Here is an 11395-nt window from a genome sequence, read left to right on the forward strand (position 1 = left end):
ATCGCTTTGTCTTCAAGTTAGCGGCTAACTTAAGAAATAGGTATTGTTGAATTTGTTTGCATGTTTGTTTAATCAAACAGAGCCAGTCCACCACTTTACCTCTTCACTCAACACATTAATGACATTTTTTTTTTATTATTATTATTTGGGGGGGGGATTTATTGTGTCTGTGACTCAGTAGGGACCGCTGCACCATGAACCTTCTTCATAAAGACGTATGGACGAGATGTAAAGGACAGAGGCTGGAGGAAACCGACAAAGAACTGGAGTTTCTTGTGAATCGACTGAAAAGATAATTCTGGACCATATTACACGACAACATGCCATGTTGGTAGACGATGTTTTTTATTAAATGTTGCTGAATATTGAAAGCATACAACACTTTTCAAATTCAGGGGCCTCTAGCTTCGTTATGGACTTCTTGATAATTCATGTAATCAACATCTTTCAGTTTGAGATCCACTTCATATGATTGTCTCTCATGTCCAGAACTTCAGATAACCTGAATCCTGAATTATTGCCCATCTAAGGAGCTCCTTTTTCTGCTTTGTTGATTCTCAGCTAAAAGACACAAGGTGTTGAGGGAGGAGCAGCAGACTGAATGGTTTCCTGGACATCAAGGTGAAGAGAGGTGGACCTGAAAAAGACTAATGTGCATACTGTACATAGCTGGAAACTGCAAAAGTCAAATGACATGATTTTTACATTTGAATAATTGTAATTGTCTGTAATGTGTTTTTGTGTCTCTGTCGTCCATAAAACGCTGGAGGAGCATCTGGAGAACCACAGGGAGGCTCACCAGAAGCAGCTCAGCCGCCTCTGAGATGAGCGACGCTGGACAAGTTCACAGAGTAAAGAAACGTCAGTAAAGTCAAATATTGTCTTTGATTATTCTTTCAGATTTTTTTGTTGTGTTCAAAAGATATTTATCTGACATTATTGTCTTTTTTATTGAAAGTATAGTATAGATGGTGTAATACTATGACTTTTAATGACTGTTTTGGACATACTATACTGTGACTTTTTATCACTATTTCAACAAACTATACAATTACTTTATGACTTTTTACGACTATATTATATTATATATACCTATTCATAATTTTTTCAACATATTATATTATGCCTAAGCTAATCTGTTTGTGCATAGTTACAGTTTTGTCCTGCATAGTGTAGTATGGAGTCTGTTATTTCATTTTGAATCGGTTGTATACCTGATATTGAATATACATTGTACGTCTGCCTTGTCTATGATTTGTTAATCCTGGCTGAAGTTATATTAAATAACTGCATTCTTATTTGAAATAAAGGCAATATGAGTAGAGTTGACGCCATAATCAGCAGTCATATGGATGGCTGAATCGTGATCATGTGATTGCAGCCATTCATTTCTTAGGACGATGAACATGAATCAACAGTTCTGTAAATGAGCCAGCGTTGGCCAGCTGGCTCATTTTCAACTGGAGTCTGTATGTTTTGAAACCAATGAAGAGGACAACAAGACGCCATCAAGGCATTCTCAAGACAGTACAATAATACAGCAACAATGCACACTATTAGGTACCTCTATGTCAGAAACAGAAAGCTACAAAACACAGCCAAGTAATACTGATTAATAACCATTTCTGACACATGCAGAGTCGCCAAAAACTGTCCAAGTAAAAGTTCTGTTACTTTGCAAAAACAAGTACTCAAGTAGAACTAAAAGTAGTCATCAAAATAACTACTTCAGTAAGAGCACAAAAGCATTTACTGAAAAAATGTAGTTGCCCAGTGACTAGCTTAAGACGTTTCCCCCTCAAGTCTGTTCTTTGCTGTGGATTTGACTGGAACCATTTCCACCACAGATGGTCTTCCTCAGGTCAAGTCCCGGAGGTAAACATACACCTGTATTCATTTGTGAGGAAGTGACAAGTCATCTACTGATTAGATCACCTGCCACACATACACCGAACAACATCCACAGTCTCCCATCAGATGACTCATTCAGGCTCATTAGGAGAAGATCGCCTATTAAGCCCTCACTTCTTCACTTTGACCTGAGGACGAACATCTGTGGTTAAAACATGAAATCAGTCATGTCCACGTGAAATCAAAGATTTTTTTCTTCTCTACTTTTTCTGTCTCTCTTCATCAAGCTACACAAAGCAGGAGTATTACATGTGCACCGTTTGAATCTTTACATTAGGACAGAAAGCAGTAGTAGAAGTAGTTTTTAATGATGTCATAGGCCTACAGTGTTACTTATCCGCTTAAACACAACAGACACCGTCAGCACGCTTCTCTGATGTACTGACTTCAGACCAGCATTCACATCTGGAGCCTCCTAAGCTAGCTGCTGTTAATGCAGTTTGAGAGCCATAACATTAACATTAGAGGTCGTTCAAGTGTGTCCGAGAAGCGCGCCCCCCCCCCCCGCTGTATCTTCAGCCATGCTACTTTTATCAGAGAGTCATGTGGAGGTGTGGTAGGATAACAGAGCGCCAGCAGACCTGGGAACAGCTGACCACCTGCCTCTTAAAGGACCATGAAAGCATAGAATAGGAGTAACAAGATGGATGCATCAAAACGCAACAGAGTAAGTAGTAATGATCGTTCTCTAAATTGTACTCAAATAAGAGTAAAAAGTATGCGGCATTAAAGCTGCTCTGTCAAGTACAGTTTACTCAAAAGAGTTAGTCTGTACTCGTTACTACACACCTCTGGCAAATGAGTGGTGAGAAAATATGACAACCATAATGTAGGTGTGTTGGGAACCCCTCCCAGCATGCACTGGGGCAACACAGACATAACTAAAGCTGCGTTTCAGATTGCATTATTTTACTTTTTACTTTTAGCACATACTGCAGCTGACCTCACAAAGTACGTACTGTCACGTGCAGTATGTCGTCAATTGGCAAGGCAAGTTTATTTGTATAGCACATTTTAACAAGGTAATTCAAAGTGCTTCACATAAAAGCATCAAAACATAAGGCATAAGAAAAGGAGATTTAAAAACAATTAAGAACATTCATTGAAACATTAAGAACAGTCATTAAAACACTAAAAAGCAGTGTAAGAAATAAAATACAGTAGTAAAATGCAGAAATGCAGGAAATTGATTAATATCCTTGAAAATGGTTGAATTAAAGGCAGCAGCAAACAGAAAAGTCTTCAATCTTGATTTAAAGGAGCCGAGCATCTCAGCAGACCTGCAGCTTTCTGGGACTTTGTTCCAGATATTTGGAGCAAAGTCACTTATTCGTCTCCCTGACCACCTAAGGGCAACACAGACACTGGTCTCTATTAAGACCTAAACACCTTTTTATTCAGCAAGGCGTTTCTGACCTTGTGCTAAATCACTGTCAGCTATTTCTTTTGTGTTTCTGTTCATTCAGTTTTCTATTATGCTTATGTTTACTAGTTTTTTTTATTATAGTTTGTTTTTACTATGTACTGACTCTGTGGCACTCTGAGATTTTCTGAATGAAAAGTGCATTTCAAATAAAATGCATAATTATTATTATTATTCTTATTACCACCTCATAACATGGCACCTTTGACCCTCATGCTCATCTATCTGCTGTGCAAAGGATTGTGGGTCAGAATTGCCAGAAAAAGCATGCCAATGATGTAGTAGGACATCCTGGTATTTTTGGCGTGCTGCATTTGACATACTATGTATTGGGACGTACCAAATCTTTTCCTGGTGTACTAAATAGTATTGTAGTATGGGTATTGAAACACACAGTAAGTACTATGTGTGTTCCGATATTGTTGGAATCAATGTAGAACGTTTCATTTTCTATCAAGTGAACAGCAGAGACAAACAGAATGATTCTTTTCCAACAGAAAAAAGAAAGGAAAGAACACATCTTGACACCCGAAGCTAACTGGAACTGATGTGACATGTTTTTCTATTTTCTTTTGTTTTTTTCTGGCTGCAGTGAGTGCCATGTGAGGGTGTCTGTGTGGCGATGATTCCTGGATGATGCAGGAGGCTGCGATGGGCACATGGCTGAATAGCAGCAGAGGCCTGTGAACTTGAAGGAAAAAACAACAAGCCACTCTGAATCAGTCAGAACACCACCAGAAGCCACAGTCTCTTGCTCTTCTCTTTGTGAATGTTCTTTTTCTGTCTCGCTGAGTGTTCCTTTTTGTCTCCTTCCACTTCACTGACCTTGTCGCAGCCCATACCAACTGAACTGCAGTTTCAGAGTTCCTTGGGTCCGGGACAGTTCAACCCAAAATTAAAAGGACATATTTTTTCCACTTACCTGTCGTGCTATTTATCAATCTAGATTGTTTTGGTGGGAGTTGCCCAGTTTTGGAGATATTGGCTTTAGAGATGTTCGTACCTTCGTGCTAATGACTCTCGTTTAGAACGAAAATAACGGGATATATGGCAAAGCGGCAAAAAAAACTAAAAAACATGAATTAGCAATCACAAACCTTCATGTCGGAACTGCTCCCAACAAGGTCTGTGGATTATCTTGAGTAACCATGTCATGATTTAGGGAGTGTGCTATCCATTAAAGGTTTAAAGAACTATCATTCAATGCAGTTTAAATTATATTAGCTGTATGCTTAGCAGTAACAGCTAGCTTAAACACCACGGTTACATATTCTACCTTCAATTTTAAACCCTCAAATGATTTCCAAACACCAAGACGCTCCGTTAGAATGAAACACATTCCCAGCCATAAAATGTGCGATGCTGTCAGCCAGGAACACCGTTCATACAAACCCGTTTCCTGGCTGGGTCAGGGCTGCTAGCTGTGGGGTTGACTGACTATTTCTTATGATCAGAATCAGAATCAGAACCGTTTATTGCCAATGAATTTTTCAGATACAAGGAATTTGTCATGGCGGATGGTGCATAACATTAGACAATAACATTAAACAATAGTATTAAACAAACAACAACAATCAACAGTGCAAGAAATAGGAACATATTACAATTTACAATAGAATTTAAACGAATATAAAATAAAGTGCACAACAGCAGATAACAGGACTGTAAACAAGTGTAATGTAAGTGTAATGTAAGTGTAATGTAAAAGTGACAAGTGTATTAGAATATGAAGGGATGTACAGGGGAGTAGTAGGGAAGGTAGGAAATTGTCCCGGGGATGACAGAGTCAGTGGGGGTCCCGGGCTCTGTTAATGAGCCCGACTGCCGACGGGAAGAAACTGTTCCTGTGGCGTGAGGTCTTGGTCCTGATGGACCTCAGCCTCCTGCCAGATGGAACGGGCACGAACAGTTTGTGTCCAGGGTGAGAGGGGTCGGCTACAATCCTTCTTGCTCGCTTCAGGGTCCTTGAAGCGAACAAGTCCTGGAGGGACGGCAGATTGCAGCCAATCACGCTCTCAGCAGAGTGGATGATGCGCTGCAGCCTGCCCTTGTCCTTGGCAGTGGCTGCAGCGTACCAGACCATGATGGAGGAGCAGAGGATGGACTCAATGATGGCTGTGTAGAAGTGCACCATCATCGTCTTTTGCAGGTTGAATTTCTTCAGCTGCCTCAGGAAGTACATCCTCTGCTGAGCCTTCTTGGTGATGGAGCTGATGTTCAGCTCCCACTTGACGTCCTGGGATATGATGGAGCACAGGAAGGACTCCACAGGTGTCGACGGGGGAGTCACACAGGGTGATGGGGTCAGGTGGGGCTGCGTTCTTCCTGAAATCCACAACCATCTCCACTGTCTTTAGAGCGTTGAGCACTAGGTTGTTCAGATGGTCAGTCTCCCACCTGTAGGTGGACTCATCTCCACCAGAGATGAGTCCAATGAGGGTGGTGTCATCTGCAAACTTCAGGAGCTTGACGGACTGGTGATTGGAGGTGCAGCTGTTGGTGTACAGGGAGAAGAGCAGAGGGGAAAGAACGCAGCCTTGGGGGGCGTGTTGTCCAGTTTTTCCTGAAATGTCCTTCTTGAGAAAGGTGTTGTCAGTAACTCTGCCACTAAATCTGTTTCTCCTGCTCCTTCAGCCATTGAGTGTTAATAAAACAAAGCTAGGTAAAAAGATAATCTACACCAAGCAAAACCCTAAAAATGTTATAATTTCTTCCATATCTTTCAATTCGAACTCTTACTACTCCAACTAACTTCTGCCAGCTTCCTTAAATTTCACATTAGTCACGCGCTGGCTCACTGACCAATCACGGCGCAGGTTAATGCAGACGTACTTAGCAGGCTACCTCGGTGCCAGTGGCACGTCAAAGAATACGCCTGACATGTCAAACTAAAGATCTGATTGGTTGAAGACTGTGACAATCAACAATATCGTCCCCATATACTTTAATCTGCAAAGTCTAGGACCTCGGGCCTCTCTCCTTACATAGAGACATAGGGCCTGAATCTGATTGGATAAAAGCTCTCCTTAAAACAAGCTGTGCTAGAAGCAGAGCAACAGAGGAAGACAGGAGCTGTGCAATGAGAAAATAAGATCATGGGGAAAAAAAATTATCATACATGTAGTGTATTTGTGAAAAATTATTAAATTATAAAATAGCTATAACTTTGTGATTCTGTTTAGGCCAACAGAGAAGGCTTAGCTGGCCCTGACGGCCCACCCCTGCCGGACTGACATGAGTGGTCTTTAGTATTTATACCACACACTGCTGGACACTAGACTGCTATTGCCACTAAACATTACATGAATAGAAAACATTGTGTTAAGAGATTAGACTCATCAGTCAACATGAACACAATCACGTAAAACCTGAGTCTAACCATCTGCTAATAATCAAGTGTGCCAGCTGTTTGATGTCACCGGTTTAACTGACTGAACATCAACACATACCGGCTCTCAATAGCCTTTTTAAAATCATTTTTCTATAGAAGACAGTTTGAATTACTTGCTTACTAATAAAATGATTCAATGGACCGTCCTCAACCACGTTCGATTAGTCTTTCGTCCCTATACCCAGGTCGGACGACCGATTTGCACATCAGGACCGCTATACATATTACTAAGCGGAGGAAAGGAAACTAACCAGGATTCCCTCAGTAGCGGCGAGCGAAGAGGGAAGAGCCCATTGCCAAATCCCCGTCCGACGGGCGGATTGGGGAAATGTGGCGTATGGAAGACCGCTTGCCCGGTGTCGCTCGAGGGCCTTAGTCCTTCTAATCGAGGCTCAGCCCGTGGACGGTGTGAGGCCGGTAATGGCCCCCGTCGCGCCGGGGTCCGGTCTTCTAGGAGTCGGGTTGTTTGGGAATGCAGCCCAAAGTGGGCGGTAAACTCCATCTAAGGCTAAATACCGGCACGAAAAGGGAAAGTTGAAAATAACTTTGAAGAGTGAGGAACCCTAACCCTTTTCTTTCAAATTATCAAAACTATTGGCCTGGATTTGGCTACATGCTAAACCACTTTAGAAGACCACATTTTGAACCAATTAGTGCATTAAATGAGTGTCTCCATGTGACATGCTGGTATACATCTGTGTGTGTCTACGTTGTGTTTTACTGCACTGTCAGTGATTGCGGGACACACCCCTTGTGGAGATAGCGTGCCTTGAGAGTTCCAACTCCTTGCTTCCCCGACCTCAAAGCTGGCTGCTGAGACGACACAAACCTCTGGAGTGTGTAAGCCTGTATCAGTCATCTCCAAAGCAACAAGCGTGCAGGCAGCTGTTATTAGATAGATACCATATTCATGGGCTGATCACCTTTCTGTCCCCTTTTTTTCAACAAAGCTATGACTAGACTCTCCAGGTCAGGGAAAGATGATATCTCACTAGGGACTACTACACACACACACACACACACACAACCTCCCGCCCTCACAGTTGCCCTGCCTCTAGATAAACCGTCTGTCAGTCAGCCCGTCTGGCTGCGTCATGTGGTGTGGTGCGTCGTTTTTTTCCAGAAACTGAAATCTGCACCGCAGCTTCGGTGAGGTCTCGGTGTTCTCACGAAAGGGCAGAGCGCCGCCTTGCCGAGGTCACAGCTTGTTTTTCCATCTGGCTTAACATTTTTAATTCCTTTGGTCTCAGCCACTTTAATCAAAAGCAGAGGAGCAATTTGACACCCTCCTCCCGACTGTTGAACTGCTCCTCCTCCCTGGTTGCCACCATCTCCGTGTTCTAACAATAATGTGTGGTATCAACAGCATAAATGGCTGGGCTGAACCATTTTAGAGCTAACATTTGCTAATTAGCACCAAACACAAAGTAGCTGAGGTTTCCGTTTAGTGCAAATATTTGGTCATAAACTGAGGTACTGTAGAATTTAGGATTTTGATCTGATGATTGTACTTGATAAAAAGTCAGAGGATTACCAAAGGGATTAGAATTCATCCTGGGCGGAACATGAATATTTAAATTAAAGTTAATGACAATCCGGCCATCCAAACAGTTGTTAAGACATGTCACTAAAAAGGTGGAGGTAGTCGAGGGGAATGTTTGTACAAACCTTTGTGGCAACCCATCATGTAGATGCTATATAGACTATAAGAAGTGGACATAGTCATTGTGCTGTCACCCATTGGTTTGTGGATTGCTGTTTTGAAGTCTCGAGTTTGACGTTTTGGCCATCGCCATCTTGGCTTTTTGCAACCAGTGAATGCAAGTTACCATATCAGGACTCTGGGCAAGTGACATAAAGATGCTGTAGACGGCTCTGGTAGTGACCTGTCAATCACAAGATAGCCCCGCCCTAAAGCATATTCCGCTTTATGGTCTATTTGACTCTAAATGGACCATCATTTGAAACTAGAGATTGAGACCATAAACTCATGTTTACAATGTTTACTAAGGTAATAAATCAAGAGAGAAGTCATTTTCTCATAGACTTCTATACAACCAGAGGAGTCGCCCCCTGATGGACATTAGAAAGAATTCAAGTTCAAGACAGTTCTGCTTTGGCTTCACTCTTCAGAACCGGAAGTTGCCGCCTGCGTATGTCACTGGATAGGTGAAAGTTTTGACCTGCTGGTGGCGCTACAGTAGAAGTCAGGGGAACACATCAGCCATAGTGATTAATCCTCTGGGCACCATTGATATCTGTACTAAAGCAAAATCACAAAAATCACAAAGTGGCAACCTCATGGTGGCACTAGGAGAGAAGGATCGCCAATGGTCAGAGATTCAGTCTGGATCAAAGTGGTGGTCCGACAGACCGACCAACATTGCCAACTCTAGATCCATGCTGCTAGCATGGCTACGAAGAAAAATCCAGATTCCATAATATTCTTTTGACTAATACTGCTTTTTTTTTTTACCGTTCTCCTTTTCCCACATCAAAGCCAACGTTTCACCCAATTTTATCTCATTTCATTCAATCCATTCACCCACATTTCCTTTCCGACCGAACCTTCACTCTATTGACTCTTGTTTAGAAAGAACGTGGCGCCTCGTTCCCTCTTAAACAAAAGCCAGTTTTCTTTTCCTATTAGAATGAGATGAGTCATCGTCCGAGGGCAAACATGGCCGTTTGTTTGGGTGTGTTTGACCGTTTCAGGGAGGGGAGAACGGGAGTTAAAATGAGGGGGTGATGGAGAGGAAGGGAAAGTGGGGCCCGATGGGTTCTCCCCTGCAGTTTCATTATAATTTGGCCTAATTGAGCTGTCAGCCGACAAGTTCAAAACAAAAACTGTGACTGACAAACCCCCCCCCCCCCCCCCCCCCCCACTACTACTACTCTCGCTTCCCCTCCTCTGACTTCTTGTCTGATCCCAGTCACCCTCCCCTATAGGGGCCAGATATTCAGTACAGGCATATTTACTGGCATGACAAATTTACATAATTGTTGTGGAAGAATGTATGCATTAAGCGGGCAGTGTACAAGACAACAATGCCCCCACTGATACTGCTGTCCGCTGTGGCCTCCAAACTTCTGTTTGGTTTATCTAAGGCACATGCTGGCCCAAATAGCAGGTGGCAGATAAAGGAGCCTATAGGGGGTCAGTGCTGGTGCTTGTGAACGGGACAGAGAGTCACGCTAGGGGGATGTACGGTAAATGTGTCACAGCCGCCCAACCCCAGAGATCAACCTAACTTGATCTGTGTTATTGTCCCCATAGAGACAATCAACCTTGCAAAAAACACACATTTCCAGCCAAATACCACAATGGACACACGGGAGCAATATTGTGGCACATATCTTGTTTTATTGTCTTTAAATGCATATTTAAACTTAAATCTTGACCTTATTGAAGCTTTACAAAGAGGCTTAAATGTTTTTCACTCTCACTACTCTGGTCTCCATCCGTGAGGGGTCAGTATGCTTCAAATGAACGTCTAACAGTGTGCAGCATTGGGATTTGAGGGCTGCATTTGACAATTTCCCTCTTTTACAATACTTCATGCAACTACTTCGAAAGACGTTGTATGAACTTGTTATTTTCAAGCATACCTAGGCATTTAGTCAGTATGCTTCAACAGAGTGCTGAAATTGAAATTGTCTAAAAACGTCCGAGATGCAGTGCAGTGGTGACAATGTTTATGCAGAATTTGAACTTTTCTCTAAAGCTCTTTTTTTTCATTCTTTACACAACTAGTCCGTTGACGTTTCAATGTCCCCGACACAGAAGATTGCAAATGTCTGTTTTCCTAAAATGTCAGATCCTTAAAGAATGCACACGTTTTCAAGTCTGCAACATCTCAAGACTCAAATGTCAAGTCCTGAACATAAAGTTCCCCATCAGCTACATCTGATGTCACAGCGTGTAAACGTTGTGTAGCCTCCGTTGCACTTTAGCCTTTATGTACAGATGTTAAATGTACCCTGTGGAGTTATCTTGTTTTCACAGTTACACTTACATTCAGTGCTTCCTGTAGGTTCAAAACGTTGAATACCATTTCCTTTGTAAGTAAAAGACCAAAAACAAAGTACATATATGTTTGCTAGTTATCAATCTTCTTCTTCCTGGATTTTTACTAATGTTTTAGGGAAGTTACTGCCACCAGCTGTTAATCAGTGACAGTAATAGACTGTATAAAATATGGATGTAGTGACGTCACTCATAGGTTTCTGAAGAGCTGTGGATGTCTCCAGCCATCGCCATCTTGGCAGTGACGACGCAGCCAGCAAAGAAGTGGATCGTCATTGGAGCCGAGGCGCAGGTGAGGCAGCTGAGGACGCAGCTAGCAGCTAGCGACCTAAGACGGTGAGTGACAGGTGGGTGCCATAATAATAAGCTGGTGAGTTATATAAAAATAGACCTCCATACAGTTGTCATGAACTGAGAAATTAGCTATAGAGACCAAAACCAGGCTGTCAAACATGTTTATTTCTGCTGTAACGTTGGGTATTTTAACATGGGGATCTATTGAAATTCATATTTTGAGGGAACAGCTGGTTTTGGCACTTCCACATTGGTTACATTTCTCTGCATTGCCGCTTGGTGTACACGTGCGACCTCTCGTGCGTGCATACTCCACAGCTCCACATGGTACCTTTAATTCCAGGTTTGT

Source organism: Pholis gunnellus (assembly GCF_910591455.1).
Source record: "Pholis gunnellus genome assembly, chromosome: 7".
In the NCBI taxonomy this organism is placed as follows: Eukaryota; Metazoa; Chordata; class Actinopteri; order Perciformes; family Pholidae; genus Pholis; species Pholis gunnellus.